Source organism: Arvicanthis niloticus, chromosome 17 (assembly GCF_011762505.2).
Source record: "Arvicanthis niloticus isolate mArvNil1 chromosome 17, mArvNil1.pat.X, whole genome shotgun sequence".
Classification (NCBI taxonomy): Eukaryota; Metazoa; Chordata; class Mammalia; order Rodentia; family Muridae; genus Arvicanthis; species Arvicanthis niloticus.
Genome location: NC_047674.1, coordinates 59,997,770 through 60,022,417, shown reverse-complemented (window position 1 = coordinate 60,022,417; position 24,648 = coordinate 59,997,770). Strand labels below are relative to the sequence as shown.

General features: G+C 41.1%; 2 pseudogenes; both read right to left on the bottom strand.

Moving 5' to 3' along the window:
• Positions 1-7,700: 7,700 nt before the first annotated feature.
• LOC117722281 (rRNA-processing protein FCF1 homolog pseudogene) lies at positions 7,701-8,241 on the bottom strand (annotated as a pseudogene).
• An 8,745-nt stretch (positions 8,242-16,986) lies between these two features.
• On the bottom strand, positions 16,987-24,005 carry LOC117722280 (gem-associated protein 8 pseudogene; annotated as a pseudogene).
• Positions 24,006-24,648: the final 643 nt, after the last annotated feature.

Here is a 24,648-nt window from a genome sequence, read left to right as displayed (position 1 = left end):
TGAAAGAAGAACATTTTTCAGGCTTTTGATGCTGTTATTTCTAATATTGGTTTTTGTTGTTGATGTTGTTTTTCCTCCTTAAATTTGTTTTGTTGATGTCCTACCTTTTTTCTTTCTGAGACTGGATAAAGAGTCTGTTTGGTCTGGGAAGGCATTTGGGTTTGGATGACAAACGTAATCTCATTAAGCACCAAACTTAAAACCCATAAGTGCGAGATCCACTGCCCTCCTGTCCATATCCTGTGGACTCAGCCAGAGCTTCTCATCTGTGTTCATTCTGTCCTAGAAGTTGGCTGGGATGGAGGTTGGGTTGGATGAGAGTTTTACACAGTCTGTGCCCTGCAGTCATGCTCCCGTTCTAAAGCTGCATCAAACATAAAGCAAACAGCATGAAGGTACTTTTCCCCTGTGCTTGGTACAATGAGACAGCATTGCTCGACACACTAAAAGCTCACAAAAAAATAAGAAACGGATTAGATAAGAAGGTTATTATTGCCCTGTGGCCTAAAACTTTAAGCTGGTTCACATATGTTTCCAATAGAATCTTTAATTAAGATGCCTTTCTTACTAATGTGCTTTGGCAATTATCTATATGGTGATGGACTGATATTTTCTCGGCAAGGTAATAAAGAACCTCACAGAAACGTCTTAATGGGTCACTTCTAGAGTATTTTCTGCCTTTGAATTTAATTTGCCTGGTTTTCATGAATGGCCTGATATTCAACAGAATGAGGTTGGGGTGCACCTTGATCATACTTCAGGATGAGTGTGGTTAGGCAAGAGACTTCTATTCTTTAAGAACTCAGTAACAGAGTTCCCTCATCCATGTCCCACTCCTTTGACAAGGGCAGATGAAGAGTCTAGTACACTTAGCTTGTGACCCTTTGACAGAAGAGATGACCAGCATGGCTCCACTGCCCATGTCAGATGTGTAATTACAGTGACAGACATAGACCTGCATGGCCAGGAATCAAACATAGGCCTCTGACATGTGGCAGGAAAAATTCTACCTCTGAACCACCCAGGCACTTGGGGTAACAAACATGGGCCTTTAAGTGTAGGAAGGACCCACACAGCACTAAAACCGGCATAGCAGAAACTCAGCTTCACCAGAACCTGTGAGAAGTTCTCACTGTTAAGGGAAATGTGCTGATTTTTGGGTGAGAGAATGAACTTTGTGCATTAAGTTACAATGAATATCATCCTTTATGCTTTCATGCCCCTCCCCACAAAGCCCAGCTGACCCACTATGCTTTTCTCAAACCCTCCTGGCTTTGCACTCCTTCCAGGTCCCATTCAGCCTCTACTTTCCATTGTGACATACAATCTAGCCAGTTTATTTCTTCAAGTGCATTGAACTAAGTATAAATGAAAATACAAATCACCAAAATATGAAGATGCCATAAAAGCAGTGTCTGTGGGAAATGTATAGACACTGTGTAGTGTCTCACAGCAGTGTCTAGAGGAATGTATAGACACTGTGTAGTGTCTCACAGCAGTGTCTAGAGGAATGTATAGACACTGTGTAGTGTCTCACAGCAGTGTCAGACATTGTGAAGTGTCTCCCAGCAGCATCTATAGGAAATGTACAGACACGGTATAGTGTCTCAGAACAATGTCTAAGGGAAATGTATAGACACTATGTAGTGTCTCAGAGCAGTGTCTATGGGAAATGTATAGACACTGTGTAGTCTCACAGAATTACCTGTGGGAATGTATAGACACTGTGTAGTCTCTCACAGCATTGCCTCTTGGGATGTACAGACACTGTGCAGTGTCTCACAGCAATGTCTGTATGAATGCATAGCTAGTGTGCAGTTTCTCAGATCAGGATCTATGGAAAATGTATAGTCATTGTTCAGTGTCTCACCTCAGTGTCTATGGGAAATGTATAGATACCATGTAATGTCTCACAGCAGTGTCTATGGGAAATGTATAGACATTGTGTAGTGTCTCAGAGCACCCACTTTTATCTCTGACTTTATCATCCTCCTCAGAGTCTTCCCTCTCTTCTCAACATACTCTGAGTTGGTATAAGGAAATCCTTAGATCTTGTTACAATTCATTGTCAAGTAGAACCCCAGCCTACTCACCTTTGCTGTCTAAAGCCTTTCCTCCCTTTAATAATGCCTCTGGTTTTTTGCCTCCTCTTGCCCTCTATGCTTCTCCCAGGATGTGCCACGGTAATGATAGTGGTTGTACACAATAGCTGTTAAGTATAATATTTGGAAAGTCTTACATTCTATGCCCTTGATTGGAGAATTCCTGTCTTACACCACCCTCCAATAATTTGCCTTCCCCATTAAAACTTAAACATAAAAGTGTAGTTGTTTAAAAATGTAAAGTGGAAAGGATTTAAATGAACAAAAATTGAAAATAAAAGAGAATCTTGTTTCTCTAAGACAGACTTAGATAGAAAAATAAGGTGAAAGAATGGAATGAAATAATTGGTTTGTGTTTGTCTATCCAGATGGGTAAGATCTGGAGGCATGCAAAATACGGTAAGGTAAACACAGACATTGGGGACCCTTCATTCTAGTTCCCATCTGAGATACTAAACAGACACTTCTGGTTAATCAATCTGAAGCCAGCCATGAGAAAGTCTTTCTGATATGAGATAGAAGTAAAGGGAGGGTCAAGTTTAGTTCTCCAGCATAGGCTCTGAACCTCGCAGACATGGACAAGACTCATACGTGTCCACAGGCTTCTGAAGACAGTAGACACTGTGTGTGACAAAGTGGGCCAGGAACATACAGCCGAGGTTCACATCACATATTTGGTCCTACGGTATTAGGTATTTATCACTGTCATTCGGAATGTTAGCAGGACTAGAGGAAGCCCAGATGGTACCAGCTCAGCAAGGAGAAACAGCTGTGGTCTGGCTAGAGCAAGACTGAATGGATACTTCAAAATGACCCCCAGTTTGGACACTGGTCAGCATGCAATCCAATCAGAGACTAGAGGGCTTGCCCTTTGAGGACTGTGATTCAAGAAAAAGCTTGATAACACAACAAAGACCTAAGAACTCTTTGTCCTTGATGATAGTACTTCCTTCTTGTACAACCAGATATTATGATGAGGGAGCATAATAAGACCCAAGAATTGGAGAAGTGTTTGAAAATCATCTTCTTTAAATTTTATGCCACTTAAAAGAAAGGTCCAGGATAGTACTAAAGATGGCCCCAACTGTCTGCTCTTTGGATGAAGCTTATGTATGCATACTCAAGATAAACATCAGTGTATATACTCCTGTGACCCACAGCAACTGCAAAACCAAATTTCTATCACCTCTAAAGTAGGTAGGGAAGTTGAGCATGGTAGCACTTGGGAGACAAAGTCAGACAGACTGCAATGCAGTCAAAGCCTTTATGATCTACACAGTGAGTTCCAGGACAACCAGAGCTACATACGGAGACCTTATCTTATTAAATTACGACGATGATGATGATATCGATAGGTGAAGGAAATCAACAGGTTCCATCCCTTTAGATAGATATAAAAGGATGTCTCCCTCTGCTCAGTATCCACAATTTATTGGCATTCCTTTTGATTTTTAAAATTTATGTACATGTTTTGAGGATTGCTTCCTGGTGAAAAATCTGCCAAACATGTTTGTAAATAGTATCTCTTGCCCCTATTCACACCAGCACCTGTGGGACTATAGATGCCTTTTTTCTGACATTTGAAAGTATTAAAACAGCTCTGGGGCTGAAGAAAACATTTTCCCTGTAATCTCTGAAAAGTTTAGTTGCCAAGGCGACAGAGGCCTTAGCGACCAGGTAAGCAGGCCTTGGCTCTATATTCACATGGTTATTCAGTGAAAGAACAAATGTGAAAGGCGGGGATGATTGGGGGGAATGGATGTTAGGATTTCCTGCTTCTTAAACCTAATGTCTCTTTTATTATATAATTACAGGAAACCCAAACTTACCCTTTTAAAATAGAATAGTTTTTAGAAACGATTTGCAATCTAGTCTCCATACCACCTTGATCCATTTAAATGCACACGCCATCTTCATGTCTGTCATCCATAGCAAAACTAAACACTAAATACTTGCAAAGGCTTTAAAAGATGGCAGAATAAATAACCCCTAAAAGTATACTCCGTTGTCAAAGAAAGTGTGCTGATTGAATGAGAATGTCCCCCATAGTCTCCAGCATTTGAATACTTGGTCCTCAGGTGGTAGCACTGGTTGAGGATGTTTAGATGGGGCAGCCTTGCTGGAGGAAGAGCACCACTGGGGGCAGGCTTTGAGATTAAAAGCCTTCTGTCACAGGGCTTCTAGTTGGCCCTATCTAGATTGTGCTTGTAGTTAAAGACATAAACTGTCAATTTCTTGCTCCTGCTGCCAGATCTGCTGGTTGCAACTATGTTTCCAGTTGTGATGGACTCTTATCCCTCTGGAACTAAAAGCCCAAATAAACTCTTCTTCTCTGTTGCCTCGGTCATACAGTTCTATCACAGTAACAAAAAGTAACTCCAAAACCACAAAAAGTATCTCCCTCTGCCTCTCCTCCTCCCTCCTTCTTCCACCTCTCCCTCTGCCTCCTCCTCCCCTTACCTTGTAGGGGTGAAGGGAAGACAAACAATACCACCCTAATCCAGAAGGACAAAGAGGTTGACTGATTGGAACAAGAACACAAACACAGTTTGTGATTTCCAAGATCTCCAACCAGTCTTGCTGTGTGAATGACAAATGCTGTTTGTTCCATGCTGTTTCAGCATTGAAGGGTTGGTTTAAAAAATGCAAGAAAAACTCTCCAACACTGCACTAACAACTGGTCTTAGATGTTAACCTTCAGGCATCAAAGGGAGAAAGGTTGAAAAAGAGTGGAGGAAAGATATCATACCAGCTAACAGCAAATTTATGGATGAATAGGCTTGGGCTTGTATTACTAAACAAGACAACGGTGGTGATGACATAGATAAGGATTTTCATATTCTATAATTTACTTATTATATTACCATGAACCAGTTCTTACTGCCTCATCCAATACAGTGAACTCAAGTAGTTCTTCATATTGTCTGTCCTGATTGAAATGGTCTTCCTTGGATTCAAGGAAGACAAAATACTGAAAGAGAAAAAAAAGTGAGTTTTTTTCTCCAGCCAGAAGCCAGGTTGTCTCCATAAAATGACATTTTTATCTATTTATTTCCTATTAACTTTAATGTTCATAGATGTTTGCAAAGAATTCAGTCTTGTCAGCTGGTTCATGAGGGGGTTTGAGGCCATATAACTATACTCTACAGGTGAAAAGAAATCACACAATTTCGAAAAACCGATTGAATACTAATTTCAGTCTCTTTTAAAGAATTTAAAAAATTCTACCGTGACTTATAGGCATTTTAATATTTTTAAATCACACGGTTAAACAGTAGAGCCTGTCATTGCCAGAAAAAAAAAAAACAAACAAACAAACAAACAAAAACTATTACTTGTCTTTACTCTTTTTTTTAAAGCTGAATTCTGGTTTGTTTTGTTTACTTTCAGGCAGAATCTAAGCCCGTAGCTCAGGATGTCCTCAAGATTGCAAAAGCCTTCACTACCCCATCCCAACCCGCAATGCTGGGATGATAATCAGAAGACAACACATGTACAGCTATAGTTCAAGTTCAAGTCCAATTATGTTTGCAGGCTCCAGCCAGCGTATATGGAACCTCTGTGCTCACAAGAAAACTATGTGGACCATGGACACAGGAAACCCTGGCTTGTTCTAGTGAAAATTGAAGAAGTAAACAAGAAGTATATTAGAATTATAGCAGGTACTTAATACATAATTAATTAAGTAAAGCGTAACTGATGCTGTATAAAAAGATGTCATTTCATGGCCATGTAACTCTTAGTGATTTATCTTCAAAGTTGTTTTGTAAAGTTTAGAATATTAACTTAAATTGTTTTTACCCTCTGTAATTGGCTTAGAATCCTATTAGTGAGATTTCTCTGTTAAATAAGCATGTTACATGTAACAACAGGGTTAGAGGGTGTGAGGTGTGAACACAGGCACGTGTACTTCAACTTCATAGCTAAAGATTACACTCAGAAAGTCATATAGCCACGGAAGATCATAAATGTACTAAATAATGACATCTCATAGTTCGTAGTGAAAAGTAATTTTGAGGACTAACACTCTGATAGAACAGTTCCCAAAGGATTAAAGTCAATGAGTTCCTAAGCCTGCTTCAATACTTTAACTTCTAACCTGAACTTGCTGTCCCATAGGACATTTTGTCAACACTGCAATCCAGACTTGTGTTGCAGCAGATGCTGGCCCAATACTAGTGCATCCAGAATAAGTCAAGAGTCCTTTTTACATAACCTTCCTTTTCCCTCACATAGATCAGAATTTTCAATTAAACTCCTATTTAATTTTTCTCTTCCCTTTAGAATACTAAAAGGGATATTGTTTTCTGATTCTTCTTAATTGTTCTCCTTTTTCCTGATCCAAATCAATTGAAACATCATAACAGCTTCAAATTAATTACACTATTTCCCTCTGCCTGGATGGATATGTACATATCTCAGAACTCGGTGACTGCACTCACATCACTAATAACGCAGGAAGCTCTTTGATGGCTGAGTGCTTACACGGGTCCAAAGCAACCCACCTTCCACACCGTGTGGCTTTGCGTTTCAAAGCAAGATGAAAAAGGCATTGACCATTTGGGTTTACTATGACTAAAGAATAAGAATCTATTATCTTTTTAAAATTAATCTAGGGCTGGAGAGCTAGCTCAGTGGTTTAGAGCACTGACTGCTCTTCCAGAGATCCTGAGTTTAACTCCCAACAAACACATGGTGGCTCACAACCATCTGTAATGGGATCCGATTCCTTCTTCTGGTATGTCTGAAGACAGCTACAGTGTACTCATACACATAAAATTAATCTCGTCTGAAGAGAAGCAAATTTGACTCAAAAGCAGCATTTCTCGGGTTAGTTGAGCAGGTTCATGGTCACCTCTGTTGAATATCTACAGTGAGACAGTCAAGTCACCAGGCTTCAGATGCTCCTGACTGTTTCACACATGCCTACAAGGATGTGCAAGACTAATTTTAAAGGGAAGCCATTTTAGAACATCTGGACCAACTTAGAATGGATGTTTGTTTATTGATTTGCCCATACTGTATGAGGTGGAATCCGGTTATCATGTTGTCAAAGAAGAAAAAGACCTAGAGAATTAGTTTGGAGATCAAAACTTGTTCTTTGTCCTTGTCTCTAAAATAGATATGGCAGAGTAGCTTTGGTGACCAGGGAAGGCTATGTGCATAGGAAACATCTGTGGTATCCAGCAATACAGGGCACAAATGTCTGTTTCTACTGTCAGATGTACTGTGGAGTCTTTTACAATCGATTTTCTCACAATAGGACTTTATTATTTTCAGACCAGTTTTTAAAATTAGGGTTTTATTTCTTTCTTAGAAGAAAAAGACCCAGTACCCAGAGAGAATCAAAACTACCCAAAAAATCTGCCACGTCTTTGTTTTCTCTTTTGCTGTTGTGTAGTTGGTGTTGGTGGTAGTTGTTGGTTATTTATTTATTTGTTTGTTTTTAATACCTCTGTTATCTCCTTTTCTTTACTAAAGATATATTTGTGTATATACATTAAAGTTAAATTAACCTGCAACATAGAAAAAGAAAAAAATAACAAAGAAACAAAAGTTAGGAATTTTATCTTATAAGAATTAGAATCAATACCCATTTCATCCAATATCCATTTGATGATATAATATGGTTAGAAATATACATGATAGGGCTCTAGGAATCTTCTGGATTCTTCGTTTAGGGTACTGGTCAACCATGGCCACAGTATAACATTTACGCTGAGTTACTTTCCTCCCCAAGCAGTCATCAGCATAAGTTCTTTTGTGTGTCCATGGCAACCAGTCAAATCATAGATCCTTGGCTATCCTTAGTGCCACTCAATATTTCTGCCCCTTTTCTCAGTTTCTGCCATTGCACAATACAAGGAATACACTTGGCATATAAACAGCCTACCGTTGATGGTCCCAAATCCAAATCCAGTTTAGACTTGCTAAGAAAGTTGATAAAGTTGGTGTCAACAAGGATGTGGCAAGGTGGACCCAGCTGAGTGCTGTACTAGAAAAATAATCAGGAAGGCTGTTAGGAGACTTCTCTTCCCTTCAAAACACTGGTGTCTTTCTGTTCTTCCGTTCTAAGCTTTAAGCTGCCAGCTTTCATCCTTTTCTCTAATCTCTCATCTCTTGAGACTAAGCATTCAATTTACAGCCACACGTTTTCTTGTTTTCTTTTGCTTCCCCCAGTTCATGTCACTCTCCTTTTTCTTTCAGAATCACCTCAAGTTTTATTTATTTTTACACGCATTTATTGCTTGATTTAGGGGTTCAAGGGAATGAAGTGCATATTTTACATATCAAAGCAGACCTGGCCTTCAGGTTCTCCCAGCATTCCTCAGTACCTACCTGACATACCCTGTCCCCAACCCTGAACTTTCTAGCCCAGAGGCTAGGCTGCCTCCTTCCCCCAGAGGTTCTTCCCTCTATATAATCCAGACATCATTGGTCTACCTCTTCTTCCTCTTCCTCTTCCTCTTCCCCTTCCCCTTCCCCTTCCCCTTCCCCTTCCCCTTCTCCTTCTCCTTTTCCTTCTCCTTCTCCTCCTTTTCCTCCTCCTCTTCTTCCTCTTCCTCCTTCTCCTCCTTTTCCTCCTTCTCCTTCTCCTTCTCCTTCCCCTCCTTCTCCTCCTCTTCCTCCTCCTCCTCTCCCTCCTCCTCCTCCTCCTTCTCCTCCTCCTCTTACCACATGAATGCCATTTCTTTCTTTCTCTCTCCCTTTCCTGCCCCCTTTCCCATTTCCCATGGAGACTCTCCTGGACTCAATCCTTGGGGCCAGTGAACTCACCCAGCTGAGAGCAGCTTCCCAATAAATGTGCCATTAATATTACTATTGCTTGTATTGGCTCATTTCACCAGCGGCAAAGAAATAACCTGTCGTTTATGTCTGTGTGTCTGTGTGAGGGTATGTGTACATGTGAATGCAGGTCTTTCTTCTCAGAGGTCAGATTAGGTCGGTCTATCAGATCTACCAGAGTTGTAAATCACCCAAATCTGGTGCTGGGCAGCAAACGAGTCCTCTGAAAGTGCAGAAAGAGCTCTAGACATCAATCATTTTTCTTTAATTTTTTTTTTAGATTTATTTATTTTATGCATGTGAGTTGTTTGTGTGAATGCATGTATGTGTGCCATAAGTGTGTGAGGTTCCTGAGGAGGTCAGAATAAAGGATTGAATACCCTGCACCTGGTTATGAATTGTTGTGAACTACCCTGTGGGTGTTGGGAACCAAACCCAGGTCCTCTGAAAGAGCAGTAAGTACTCTTAACTTCTGAGCCCTTTCTCCAGCCCTTCCCCAATTATCTTCCAATATAACAGCTAAGCTTATAAAAGAATGAAAGGAAATAGCAAAATAAGTAGGCAATTTTTCAAGGCACACTATACTATGATCTCTTTTTATTTGAAAGCTGAATTAAGCTCTTGGGGGTGGGGCATTGTGGGGAACAAGGCTCTGGGCAGCTGCCACAAGTGCTATTGTTTACTTCCAATTAGAAAGTTATGCAAATCCCAGAGAACTCCCAAAACAACCATAAGGGCTACTTCAGGCTTCACAAAACCCATAATCCACTATTACACTGTTTTTAAATCAGAAGTCCTATGTTCCCTGGTCCTATTAGATTATTAGAGAAATGTTCTCTCATTTCTCAGTAAATGGAAAGCCGCTTTCAAATAGAAACTCAAGATAAGACTTTAAATGTAAAGATGCTTGAGGAAAGCTGCATCCATTTGTCTTTCTGCTTCTGCTGACTGAGAGCCCATTATTTCCTGGGGAGTATGCTTGACATCATATATGCACGCTACAAAGGGAAGAAAACAATTACACACACACCTGAGATGAGCAGGCAGATGAAGACAAGGAATGAGAAAGGTCAGACCAAAGACTTGAGTCTGGAATATTCAAAAACAGCTTCTCTCTGCTATTTTTTTTTTCCCTACGTTGGTCTTTGTATCTCATGGAGGGGAAACTCAAACCTGAAATAAGGCCATACACACCCAGAGAGAAGAATAAAATAAACAAGTTTAATTAGAAATGAACCATTGGTATTCTGCTTCTGCCAAGTGTTTGGGTGGGTTCCCGCAGAAGACAGCTGTATCGTTAATATGAAATTGCTAAGTGTGGAAAGAACCCTGAATTATCTATCCTGTACTAACACACTTCTTCACCATCCTAAAAAAAAAAAAAAAAAAAAAAAAAAAAAGACACAAATATCTTGGGCATGATGACCTTCTAATTCATCTTCAGACCTATAAACATATCCCTTAGCCTCTAAATAAGCATGTCTGCTCACTCCCGAGACTTACTGATCAGCCAAGGGTAAGAATTAATTAAAGCTAGTCCAATAGATGCACATCAGTCTTAATTGTCAATTAACAATATGGTTCATCAGCCTGCGATAGGAAATCTATTTGTAACAACTGATGGCTGAGTTATAAAACTTGGTTATTTGTTGTTATTGTCTCAAACTTATATTTTGGACAGCAATTAAGAGACATGAGCAAAACAAATAGAAACATAAAGCTTTATATACTTCTATGGTTTAGGGTGGGTTTTTTTATACTAAAAGTAATGTTGGAATTTGTTATACAAATATAATGAAAGTTCACTAACTAGAGAACCGCAAAGCAATGGAATCACAAACACACTCCAACAAGGAAAAGATACTTTCTCCTCCCTAAAGTGTGACGTGGCTTGTAAAACCACAGATTACTATTCATAGGGCATGTTCTATCTGGAAAGTAGAAAAAGAAGAGACAGTGACCAAAAGTGCCACATTCAAAAGTGAGACGCAAAGACTATGAGTGAGACATACACAAGCTTGGCAGAAAAATTCTCTCTGGTTATCATGCTGAGCTCTGAAGAGGTGTCTTGTTAGTGTGGGCTGGGCTGGGCTGGGCTTTGTTGCTGTTGTTTTTTGATCGCCTGTTTCTTAGATATGTTGGTATGAGTCTTCTGGGACTTTGAAACTAAGAGGTGAATGATAAGTTCATAGGGGAGATCTGATAGCTTGCCTTAGCATGAACAATTATACAAAAAAAAAAAAAATCTATTCTAAAAAATAAAGGAAGGTAAGGCCACTGCAAGACACCTTTTAAGTGCTATGATGCAAGCTAAGAGAGTTGTCATGTGACTATTCATGGTGCCTAGTATGTGCTCAATAAATATTCTACTGGTCAACAATCAGGCATTTTTCCTATAAAAATGGGGCTAATAAAAAGTAAGTTTCTAATTTTTGAGACCCTTCTATATGCCAAGAGGTTTACTTGACTCTGAAAAGTCTTTTTCTTTAAAAAAAATATTATTTATTAGTAAGAAGTTGCCCCCATTCATTCCTCGTGTGTGTTTGAACTCTACTGTGCTCCTTTGGCTGTGTTCAGGAAGGAAGAGGTGCTCGTTCCTCTGCTTTTTGCTCCTCCACACGGACAGCTTCCATGCTTTATATAATTTCTCTCGCATAACATCCTCCTCTTCTGCGCTAATCGTATACATTAAAATAAAACAGCAAATGCGCTGAGTGAAGTACACACTACAAAGTGCTACTTGTGGTATCAAGCACTTTTAAAAGTGTATAATATTTGTATCAGGTCATCAAATACGTCCCCTGCTGCAGGAGAGTGCTTTGTTCTGGGCTCTCCTCTGTAACTGGTTTCATCTCTCACAAGAAAATATGCTTATCTCTCCTAAGCCATTCTTACATAATCTCAGGCTTGCCTCTGTTATTATCCATAAGGGAAAACAGCATCATCCTTTATGTGTGCAGAGGAGTCCTCAGCAAAACATCCAGACAAATGCATCTGTCACAGTAATGTTCTCCTGCGGTGTGTTGGGTGCAGGTCTTCGAACGCCTTTGCTCTCTGCAAGTCCCAGCTAGAATTCCTTTAAGAATGTGGATCCTCAAAACTGCCCATTAAAGGGAGGCTCTGAGTGTCGCTGGATGTCTTCCACCATGGCACTTTAAAGAATTTGTTAAAGAGAGGGAGAGGGCAAAGTCAGTAGATCAGTACTCTTTAACTGGCAGATGAACATGTGCTTGGCTTTAAGCCAAATGAACAAAGCTGATCTTAACTGACTGGTGCAGTCCTCTTGATCTCTGAAATTCCTCTTTTTCAAATACTTTACAACATTTAAGTATTCTTAGGATATATATATGGACTAGCCATCAGAACCATCCTTTATGGAGTATTTAAAGTGTTTTTTTTTTTTTCACTTTAAACAGTCGTCATCCCACAAAATATTATTTTAAGCTTGAAGATATAAAGGAGAAACCCAGCATGATGATTCATGTCTTTAAGCCCAGCACTCAGGAGACAGAGGGGCAGATGGATCTTTGTAAGTTTGAGGCTAGCCCCTTCTACGTAGCAAGTTCGGGGACAGTAGGGACTACATTGAAAGACCTTGTCTCAAACACAAACAAACAGATACAAAGGAAATAAATTAGTTATCCACAGTCCTCAATAGAACTAAAGAAAAGATTCAAATTTGATTATATTGTTCCAAAACTTTTGTCTGCTCTCTATGGCTCCCAGATCTTCTGTATTCCTTCACCTCAACTATAAATCCTGAGTGGTGTGTGTGTGTGTGTGTGTGTGTGTGTGTGTGTGTGTGTATGTGTGTGTGTGTGTGTGTGTGTATGTGTGTGTATGTGTGTGTGTGTGTGTGTGTGTGTGTGTGTATGTGTGTGTGTGTGTGTGTATGTGTGTGTGTGTGTGTGTGTGTATGTGTGTGTATGTGTGTGTGTGTGTGTGTGTGTGTGTGTGTGTGTGTGTGTGAAGTTGTATGTATGCCCATGCCAGTGGGGGCTAGACAATATCTCCACCTCTGTTTCCACATCTGTATCTGTACTACTTAGCACTTTCTTGGGGCTTCGTTCCTTTGCTTTTGTTTGTTTGTTTTTGCATGGCCCCCAAAACAATACCACTTGGAAGTTACTATTTCCAGCTCTGCTGTTGGCAGAGAGGCTCCCACGTGGCTGGTGCTCAATCAGTTTCAAACAACAGCTCCTGCACATCCTGATAAAGCAGAATGTGCCTTCTTCTTTATACTTTTAATGTCTTTACGGGCCTCTTTTCTGTTAATTGTTTAATCACAAATTTCTGTTATTGCTATTTACATGTTCTTTTTCAACTTTTGAATACAGTTTTATTTCTATTTTGTGCAGCTCCCAGAAACATCAAATTAGAAGCAAGCCTATTGTCTTTCCCTACAATCTCGTCTCTGTTAGGGATGAAAGACTCCACGGAGGAGGAGCCCTGGGAGAGGATAAAGAGTAAGAGAAGCAAGTGGAAGTCTTAGGAATTCTACCTTTAGGCCCGGAGCTTCGGGGGCCCAATTCATTTCCCCACCCCCAACCCCCGTAAGAGAAAATATCTCCACACCTATTCCTGTCCCTGAGCAAATCAGAGGGCTCATAGAGTGTATGGAACTCTGATGGGCTTTTGTGTGGGGTTGATGAATTGATTTGCTGTTTTAAGGAAAAATAGACTCATCAGTCAGTCAATAAAATTAGACAATAAAAAACATCCTGCCCCAGACAATGAAGAGTTTAAATACATCCAGCTAATGTTGTTGGTATTTTATGGTAAACCCTGTCCCATACAAATGTGCCTCTGCTTCTAACTCTACCCACAGACTAGGTAAGAGAGAGAAGCTGACCAGAGACCTGACCGGCCATGCCCCCAGAGGATTTGTCTTGCCTTTAACTTTTTCCTTCATTAATTTCCTTATTTATTCACATTATATTCCATCTTCCTCTTCTCCTCCAAATCCTACCCTTACAAACCCTTCATCCTCCGTTACCCCCTCAGGGAAGGGGAAGTCCCCTTGGGTACCATCCCACCCTGGGACATCCAGTCACAGTAGGACAAAATGAATCCTCTCACACACCAGGCAGTCCAGTTAGGGGAAGGGCATCTGATGGCAGGCAACAGAGTGAGAGACAGCCCCTCTCCAATTGATAGGAGATTCACATTCTGCACATCTGCTACAAATATTTAGGAGACCTAGGTCCTGCCCCTACATGCTCTTTTGGATGGGGGATTCACTCTGTGAGCCCCCATGGGCCCATGTTAGTTGACTCTGTAGGTCTTGTGATGTTCTTGACCCCTCTGTCTCGCTCATTTATATCCCCAACACATCCATAAGTCTTCCCAAGCTCCAATCTGATGTTTGGCTGTGGGTCTCTGCACCTGTTTCCATCTGCTGCTGAGTAAAGCCTCTCAAGAGACAGTTGTGCTAGATTCCTGTCTGCAAGCATAGCAGAGTATCATTAGTAGTGTCAGAGGTTGGCTCTCTCACATGGGATAGGCCTCGGGTTGGGCCAGTCATTGGTTGGCCATTCCCTCAGTCTCTGCTCCATTTTTATCCCTGTGTATCTTACAGGCAACACAAATTTTAGGTTGAAGGTTTTCTGAGTACATTAATGTCCCTTTCCCTCCACCGGTGTGTAATCTTTCCCTACTCATTTAAAATCTGAGAAGTTCTTTTTAAAAAAGAAAATAGACTCAATGTTTCCTTTATAGATCAGTAAGTTCTAGGAAATAAAGTAAGTAAGAAGTCCACTGTGCTGTAGATAAAGCTGGGTGGAAACATACTCTCTTCCTCTCACAGTCTGTACTCTGGTTGATATACGGCCTGTTTGGTCCACTTACAGCATCTTTACAGTTCCTGTGAGCTGTAGGGCTGTCCCCTTTGTAAGCAATGGTAAGGGAAGGTAAGTGGGGTATATCTGGGAATTTGTAACCCAAAAGTGTTTATATTTATGCCTACACACACACACACACACACACACACACACACACACACACACACATATGTGTGTGTGTATGTATATACTTGAGACAGGATCTCTCTTTGTAGCTCTGGCTGTTTTGGGACTCACTATGTAGATCTGACTGGCCTGGAACTCACAGAAATCCACCTGCCTCTTTCTTCCCAGTGTTCAGATTAAAGGCATCTGCTACCACGTCATACCTGGCATGGTGATATACTTAAAAGCCTTCTGTATTAAAAGTAAAACTATTAATACCTTCTTCACACATCTAAATTTAATTAGCTGAATACTTTGAGGCAAATTATTTTAATGTCGTTGACCTGGGTTTCTTCATTCGTAAACTAAAGACAATACATTAAGTTACTTTGCGTTCTTCCCTAGTCCTAGGAAACTGTCCTTTTATGTGGGAACCACAGGCATCAGGGACGCAACCTATGCACAGTTTCCTGTTTTCATGGGAGTGGGAGAAGAAAGGCTACTGTCACCATAGTCTATACAGTAGATGGGTGATCTTGATTGTTTTAAATAATGAGATTCTAAGAGAAAAAGAACACAAAATCAAAATGAGATGGTTAGTTCAATCTTCTGGTGGTTGGGTTTACTTTTGTTTTATTTTGTCTGAGACAGATTCTTACTGTGTATGGCTGGCTGGTCTAGAACTTGCAATGTAGATCAGGCTGGCCTAGAGTTCACAGAGATCCACTTACCTCTGCCTCCCAAGCACTGAGACTAAAAACATGCCCCACCATGCTTGGATTAGTTCACTTCTATTAAATGAGAAATTAGCAGAAAAAAAAATAGTAATTGACTGACCATCCTTGCAAACTGAGTGTGTACAGGGTTAGTCAAGTTAAAATGAGGTCATTATGTTGAGCGTTAGTCCAACATGACTCATGCCTTTATACAAAGGAAAAATCTGACCACAAAGACAGGCATATAAATGTAAAAACACAGAAATGATGGCAGCTACAAGAAGGTGGGAAAGAAGCTCCGTGCTGTCCCTCCTACACCTTCATCTTGGACTCCGGCCTGCAGGGCTGGAGCCATGTGCCTCAGTTCTTTTACCATCAAGACTATGGAGCCATGATGAACCCTTGTGGAGCTCTAGCAAACCAATGTACCTCCTCACACCTATTCACTCCAGAATAGCCTGCCAAAAAGGCCCAAGGCAGAAACAAACTAACACCCCTGGGAGCTTGCTCCCAAGCTGGCATAGTCTGGCTGCTGCTGCCTGAAGCAGCCAGTCTCCAAGAAACCAAGGAGCCACTGTCCCAGCTATTAGCAGAGGCAAGTGTTGACTCATTCTTGGTAGCTTTTCTGTATCTTGAAACCAGGCCTAAAACTAGATACCTAGACTACAGAACTAAACACAAAACAATTCAAGATCCTTATTCCCAGGGATCAAGAATCCAAAATGGCAGTACCAGAGCATCAGGGTAAGCGGGGAACGTAACTGTGAAGATCATCCCCATAAGCCCAGCCCTGAGTGGTGCCACTGTGCCTGAGAGACACTGATGCTTCATTCATTTTCTTGCCTGGATGTCTTGGTTGGATTTCTATCACTGTTGAAACATCATGACCAAACGCTACTCGGAGAGGAAAAGATTTATTTCCATTTTACTTTTTCTTTTTTTTTTTTTTTTTTACAAATAAAGTTTTATTGAAACACAGTCACATTCATTTGTTTATTCAGTAACAATGGCTGTTTTTATGTTATGAAGACAGGGTCAGGCAGCTATGACACAGACAACATGGCCTGCTAAGCTCCAAGTATTTACTCGAAGGTCTTTTATAGAGCATGTGGGCTGACACCTAGCTGAGTGACAAGTGCCACTTGTCTTACTGTTCACTTGCATCGTTTTCAGAGGGATCCAAAGAGCAACAGTCTGAGAAAATATGCGGACAGAAGCCCAGTGTGGGCGGTGCAAACCTATAAGCTAGCATTTGGGAGGTGGAAGCAGGAAGATTTAAGAATTTGTAGCTAGCATGAAAAGTGGTCTAAAAAAATGTAGAAATAAATGACATGTGGCTTAAAGCTTTTATGACATTTCGGACAGTGTAAAGAAGGAAATTAAAAATGCAAAACAATAGGCAGTATCTCTGGGCGATAATTTCAATGAACTGGACTGTTACAGAGAAAACTGTGAGCCAGTGCAATACATACAATTGTCACTTTGCCAGTGAACATTCCTTGTGTTGGCAACAGTATACCTCCTGCTGACAGAATTATAAGTTGCTGACAGACTGTATCCACCATAGTAGTATACAGGCCTCTTTCTCTGAAAAATGTCCAGGAGAAATAAAGAGGGAGAGGCTAGGAACTGTGAGGCATTGCCTAGGGTCTCAGTGACCAGGACTCTGAACTTCAGGGGAATGACAGGCCACTACTTCGGCTGCTTTCTGTCACAGTGCTTGTCAAAGCTCAGCTGCATAGCAGTCTCCGTGGCCAGAATCTTGGGAGAACTGTTCCCATACAAGCGTTTCATCTCTGCTTGGCGCCGCTCCCAGGCCTTCTCAGATGGGGGCTCCACTGGCCTGTGGTGGTTGGTGTACAGGCCACGGACCGAGTTCACATCATCATTCAGGCGCTCCGCGTCCAGCTGCTGCTGTGCCGGCTCTTCTCTGAGCCTCTCAGTCTATGTGAAGTACTGGCGGAGCTCCTCAGTGATTTTCATATTGCTCAGGTCGCACTCCACTTCATCATCTGAATCCGACTCCAGCTCGTCCACTTCATACAGTGCTTCATTTTCTCCTGTGGATGTCTGGGTTCTATTGCTGTTACGCAAAGACTGCCCATGGGGTTTTGAGATGGAAATCAATGTAGAGAGACTCCTGCCGTGCCATGTGCTGTCCTTGAGAGTTCTAAGGATGCCAAGCCTCATAAGCAAGAGAGTTCCAGGGAAGACCTCCATGAGGAAAGAACTATAGGGAAGTGAACTGGAATCCCTGAACTTTTTGTAGGCATTCTGGTGCCTACATTCTGGTGGCTTTGCATCCAAAGCATTGCATGATGATAATGTTGCCAGTATCTTGCATATACTGGGTGAGAATACCAAGATGAAGTAGACCTCCATTTTGAGGCCACTGCTGTTATCTCTGAATGCAAAAGTCCAAATGGGAACTCTGGGCATGTAGCTTGAAGATCTCTGGGCAGTGGGCAACAACGGACCTAGTTCTCGTGGTGGGGAAGAGGATGAGGCAGGAGGGGGGAGTGACACAGGGAGACATGGAGGGAGGTGTTACCTCCCTGTTTTACTTTTTTATCACAGTCTATCATCCTGCAGGAACTCAAGGCAGGAATCTGGAGGCAGAACCTGCAGCAGAAGCCATGGAGGAGTGCCACTCACTAGAATGAGCCATTGTGGTTGGTACTGAACAAGTGGTTCTTGGGTGAGTAAGCCATAGGAAGCAAGACAAGTCTGTAACATTAACTAGCCCAAATCACCAACACATCCAGTGTCTCAGTTGACAGGCTAACTCAAGTCTGAGATCATATCATCCAGGGTCTGGAATGCCTATAGTCTGAAATGGAGAGGAAAATCTATGATGTCTGATATTTCCAAGAATCAAAATTGTAAAAGAGTAAAATGCTGAATGTTGAAATCAAATATTCAAACAGTTCCTACTGGGGCAGGGAAAGTCATACAACTGGACAAGAAAGTTCAATACGCAGTAAAACAATAACAAAAGTGAGTTTGAAAATGTGTCACCTGCCTGCCTGGGCTTTTCTTTCAGTTGTCCGAATAGGAGGAGCTTGTAACGGTTTAAATTCCTATTTGGCTAAATAAGTGATTAATTCAGAAGTAATGGATATGTCAGGGAGGGTGAGACGCGCACAGTGATGATAGTCCAGTCATAGTATTGTTTCCACCCAATGTGCAGCCTGTTCATGATGTGTGAATGAGAGGATTTCAAACACTTACCAAACCACAATCAATCTCATAAAGAACAGAGCCACAAACAAGGTCACTGAATAGTAAGGGGAGTCACACCCTACGAGGAAAATGGAGAATACTCATAGACATTCAAGACTGCACTGCACAGCCCACTGTACAGACGGCCTCCAGGTCACTGTCCGAGCACTCCTCTTGTGATACACTGAACTATACGTAATTATGTTAAATTTTCCTTTCTAGTTTACTATCCACTTTCTCTCTGCATTATCATCAATACCCAAGGCATATATAAAAACACTTAAAGGGTTAGAAGTTATGTTTTGTGGTGTAGTATTTTGTTTTGTTTAGATTTGACTTTGCAGACATAAGTCATCAGGATTCACATCACGTTGCTTTGAGGATTTAAGGGTAAGCATTGTGGACCTTCAAAAAACCATGGGCATCCCCTTAATAAGAACAGATGCTGTCCTAGTGAGCATCCTGTTGCTGTGATAAATACCACTACCAAAGCAACCTGGGAAGAAAAGGATTTATTAGGGCTTACACTTTCAGATTGAATATCTTACAACTTCCAATAACGATCCATTATTGAAAGAAGTCAGGGCAGGAACTGAAGTAGAAACCTGAAGGCAGGAACTGAAGCAAAGACCACTCTGGAGCACTGTTTGTTGGCTTTTTCTTTAGGCTGAGCAGCAGCTATCTTTCTTATACCTCCCAAGACCACCTGTCCAGGAGTGGCACCGCCCACAGTGGGCTGGGCCCTCACACATCCCTCAATAATCAAGACAATGCCCCCCCCCCAGGGACTTATCTACAGGCCAATCTGTGGAGGCATTTTTTTTCTCAGGCGACATTTCCTCTTCTCTGATGGCTCTAGCCTGTGTCAAACTGACATGAAACTAAGCAGCACAGATGTGTCCTTTTGTGCATCTATTTATGTGGAAGGTAAAATTACTCCCCTGCTCAGTTCTTCAAGCAGCTGCATAGACACTGATACTCCAATGTGGGTTTTGCTCACTTTCATCAGAAGACAGGCTGTCCCTCAGAGCATTGCATGGGAGCATACTTCCATGTAGGGTATACACAGTTTCCAACTGTGTGGATTGATTTGAGTATTTTCTTTTTTGATCTATTTCATTTTGTCAATATGGCTCTTCTGCTTGAACTTTAACTCTTGTTAGTATATCTGAGTGTTCATGCTTACAAAAGTTATATTAGTATAGCCTACTGAATTGTTCAAAATGGTCACAACATATTCTGTGCACTTCTGTGTGTGTGAAACAAATTCCTCTTTTAAAAATATAACACATTTGAGAGTGTAGATTTAGGATTTTCATACATAGGATTGTAACAAACTATGCATGACATTCAAGATTGTCATCCAGGTTTTGGAGCAAACTTGGCACTGTGTGTCTAAGATAAAGACAATATAAGCATTGCCCTTTAAACTCCAAGAGAAAGACTTCACTGTCTGAGAGTAAAGCTGGAGTAGACCCTTCACAGGATGGACTGAGCTCTGCTAGGCAGTTATTAAGACAACCAAGAAGACATGCTACACACAGAGCATATAAATTAAACACAAAAATGCACATCTTAGAAACATGGACAGCCTCAGTAACTGTAGAGACATATGAACCCTTTGGGGAGTAAGTTTCTATAGTGAGTGGTTGTAGGTTCGGTGAGATGCTTCAGTGGGTAAAGGTGCCTCCAGGCCTGACGACTTGACTTTAATCTCTGGAACCCATGTGGTGGAAAAAGAACTACTATATTTTTTTTTCTGGCTTCCACAATTTCACTGTGACACATGGACCCATGTATATACACACACACACACACACATGTACACACACACCACAAAAATAAATAAATAAACAAACAAAATACCTCCCAAAAGGTGGTTGTAAATCAAGAAGCCTTTTCTTCCATGACTGGAGTGCCAACAGTGTTTACTTACACAGAAGATCCAAAAATAACTGAAATACAAGAGTCACTGCAAATTTATTGATATGAATCTGACAATGAATGGGACCCTCCTCTAAGATGTTTGTGAAACTATCTTACCAAATATTTCTTAACATTAAGAATTATTTTATTCCCATGAGGAAAAATGTACATGAAACCCCCTCTTCCTTTGGTCCTTCTGACAAGCTGGTACTTCCTTTGATATAGCATAATGATTTACAATTATTCATTATTACTGCATCTTCCCCAGAAGACTGTGAATCCTTTACAGTGCTTTCTACCTCCGCATCTGGCATAATGCCTGCTTCATGGTGAGTGCTTAGTAAATATTTGTTGAATGATTTAATAGAGATTGCTACTATGTGTGGTTGATTTTGTTTAAATACTTCTGACCAATCTAATCATAAAGGAAAGGTGTTCAGGAAAAAATTTGAATGAAAAAAGAAAAAGGCTTCCACAGAGACAAGGTTGTTGATAACAGCTAATTGAAATATCTTCAGATCTGCTCCATTACCCTTACCCATGATGCTTTGCTTCTGCTGGTTTCATCATCTTTCAATTCCCTTGGCCTTCTGGTATGTGGTTGCAGTTACATAGCAACATTATTTTCTTACTCTTGGCAATGGGCAATTTTCCAGTGGATCCACCCTACAGAGATGAAGATGAGGCCCCCAGGTTGTGTTTCGCTAAATCAACACCATGACAATGTGGGTGTAATAACGCCCTCCTGTGCAAAATGTCTTCCCCAAGTTCAACACAAGGATGTGATCTTCACCCCCTACACCTCGGCACTTTCTCTACCTGTCAACTCTGAAAAGTACTTTCAGTGTTTCCCTGTTGTCCTGGCTTGTCTGAGGTAGCTCTGTGTGGATGTCTGTGTGTACACTCATCCATCCATTCATTTGTTTCTTTTGAGAATAGATTTGATGGAGCTTTAACCTTGGGGCTCACTTCAGAGTGTGGATGTAGGAAGCATTACCACTGCTGAGATGCTTTGTTGTTTGGCTTTCAAAAAAGAAGCACTCTGACATAAAGGGTTCTAACTATTTATGTCGATAAAAACTGCCTGCAACAGGGGCTGGCAGGTGGGAAGGTTTTAGATGGGGTCATACTGTGTAGTGGTATGTGAAGCCATACCCTGACATCCAGTGGACCAGAGCATCCTCCAGCTGCATCCTGGGCTTCACGGCACTTACAAGGAGCGATCTTTAATCATTTTGATCTCAAAGCAATTGGAATCAGGGTGAACGGCAGAATAGAGTTTTATCGTTTAAAAAAAAATGTATTTCTGTGTATAGTCCCTTTGGCAGGAGACGGAAGAAAAGACATTTCTTGATAAAGGGAGTGCAGCAGACTAGATGGGAGCTGAGCATGAGAATCTGGACCTCAACTAGGTGCTTAGATCAGGGGTTCACTTCCTCCATCAATCAACATCCACCAATGAAAATGGCAAGATTTCAAAAAGATTAAGCAAAATAACACCCTTAACAAAAGGACACAAGTACTAGTTAACAAAATTATCAGGATGGGTTTGGATCCAGATGCGGGAAGTGATTTGAATTCCACTTTGCCCAGCAGTCTTGGATGTAACTTTTCTTTGCCTCAGTTTCTACATTTATAAGGTTGTGCAGAACTCATGCCCAGTATGAATAAGAGAATAACTAAATAAAATGTTTGACTGAGTGCCTGGTGTATATGATAAGCCCTCAGTAAATGTAGAATGCTATTGTTGTTACTACTGATGCTAAGATAATTCAAACAGCAGGATCAGGCTTCTCTGGGAGAAAGGAAAAGGGGCTTCTTATATAACCATGGTACAATAATCAAGAGGGAAACTGATGTTGGTACCATGCCATTCAGATGCCCCATTTTTCTGTCATTTTTTTTTCCACTCTGTAACTCATTCCTGAGTTGTCTCTTGTATACAGTTGTGTGTTGTCTTAGTCTCCTCCAACCTCTTGATGTGTCACTGACTTTTCTGATGAGGGCTTACTGAAGTGAGTTGGCCAGGTAATCTGTAGAGCATCTGGGGCTGCTTTTGGTTCTCTAGAAATTAGTCTGTAATTAGACGTAAGGAAGAGTGTCATGGAGACCCCATGTCTCTCAGAGCAGGTGCTCATTGGCTCTAGATCTCAATGTTCTTCAAAGCTGGGAAGATAATCTCATTGGACAAATCTCTTCTAAAACTTTAATGTATACACTAATTAGTATGTCCCTATTGGTGACTTTCTTTAGTTTTCTTTAACTTGTTTTGAGTGACAGATGTGTACATATGTCATTTGTGTACAAGCATCTAAAAGGGCCAGAAAAGAGTGTCTGAGCCCCTGGAGATGGAGTGACAGGAGGCTGTGAGCTACCCAGTGTGATGCTGGGACCACACTTGGAACCTCTGGAGAAGCAGCATGGGCCCTTAACCACAGAGCCGTCTCCCCAGCCTTACCTTTATTCGCTAATTAATTCCCTCTAATAACAATGTATGTAATATACAATGTCTTCTGGGAGCTTTTACCTAATACAGTTACTCTTTATCTTTTTGTGGCTCAAATTGTTATAATTTCATCCACTGGGGTTCATTTTTATGTCCTTGACTTTTCTTCCCCTCCCACTTGCTCACTTGCTGAAACTGAGGTCAAGCTCAGCTCTTCCTCTGGGGACTCCCATCATCTCCTTCCTTCAAAGAATGGTATTTAGAAATCAAGCCCTAGGTGTGAAATGTTTTCTGGCTACCAGGCCTCCTCAGGGGTACATTTGCAGTAATCAATGACCACAGACATCTACACATCTCAATTTTTGCATCTAACTCTACCACTATTCAAACAAATGTGAGCTGACGCCAGTGTCTCTGAATCTAGTATAGTACATGGCAAACTTCCTAGCTCTCCCTTGCTTCTTTACAAACTTCTTAATCTTGAGAAACCTGGCCAATTCCTTCCTGTAATGTGTGTATTAATACATTCACTCCTACAGAACCACTAACCAATATTACTGTGGGAGACATATTTATCAAATGAGGTGAACAATTTCTGGACTGTCCCTTTTGGCTTCAACTTCTACAGTTGCAGTTACAATGCTGGTCTCCAAAGCTGCGCATGTCCACCGGCTTCCTCACTCTCTACTACCTGCAGTTATTAGACTCCGGACTTACCTGTCAGTCTGTGCTCCTTCTCTGTTTCCCCTATCACTTGGCTTGTTAAAAATTGGATAAATAGTTCACCCTCTGTGAGGTGCGGGTCTATAGTTCTGAGGGTCATATCTTTATCACTAAGTATCATTTGTAACTCAGTCCTCATTCCTTCATGCTTCTGCTCAGTAGGTTCTATCTGCCCACACCCGACTTCTGTCCTTTTTTTGTTGCTGCAGTTTTGCCTTTTCCAAAACACTGAACAAATGAGGTCGCAGTACATATGCAGATGTGTGTGTCTGTCTTCCATCTTGAAGAAAGTGCATCTAGAACTCATTCATGTTGTCACGTGTGTCGACAGTTGCTTTCTTCTTACTGATGGGTATTAGCATATTTGTTTCTCCATGTTCCTGATTTTAGTGATTACACGTGAGTCTGTTGTAAACATCTATATATGTGTGCAAGTGTGAGTATCAGTTCTCGATTCACTTAGTCATTACCAGTCATGTGCTCAGTATCTGCTTAATACTTAAAGTCCATAAACTATTACCCAAAGTATCTGTCCCATGCTGCGTGCCCACTAAACTTCGGGTTCTCTCTGCTCACCCTCATCTTATCCATGGCATTGGGGCTGCCACTTTTATGTCCCTTTGGCTATCCTAGTATAGTGATATTTCATTTTGGTCTTTACTTGTACTTTTCTAAAAACCCATGATTATATTTATACTTTATATGTCATCTTCAATAATGTGTTGGTCGCAATCTTTTGCAACTCTCTCTCCCGAACAGCAGTGAGGATTGAACTTAGGCTC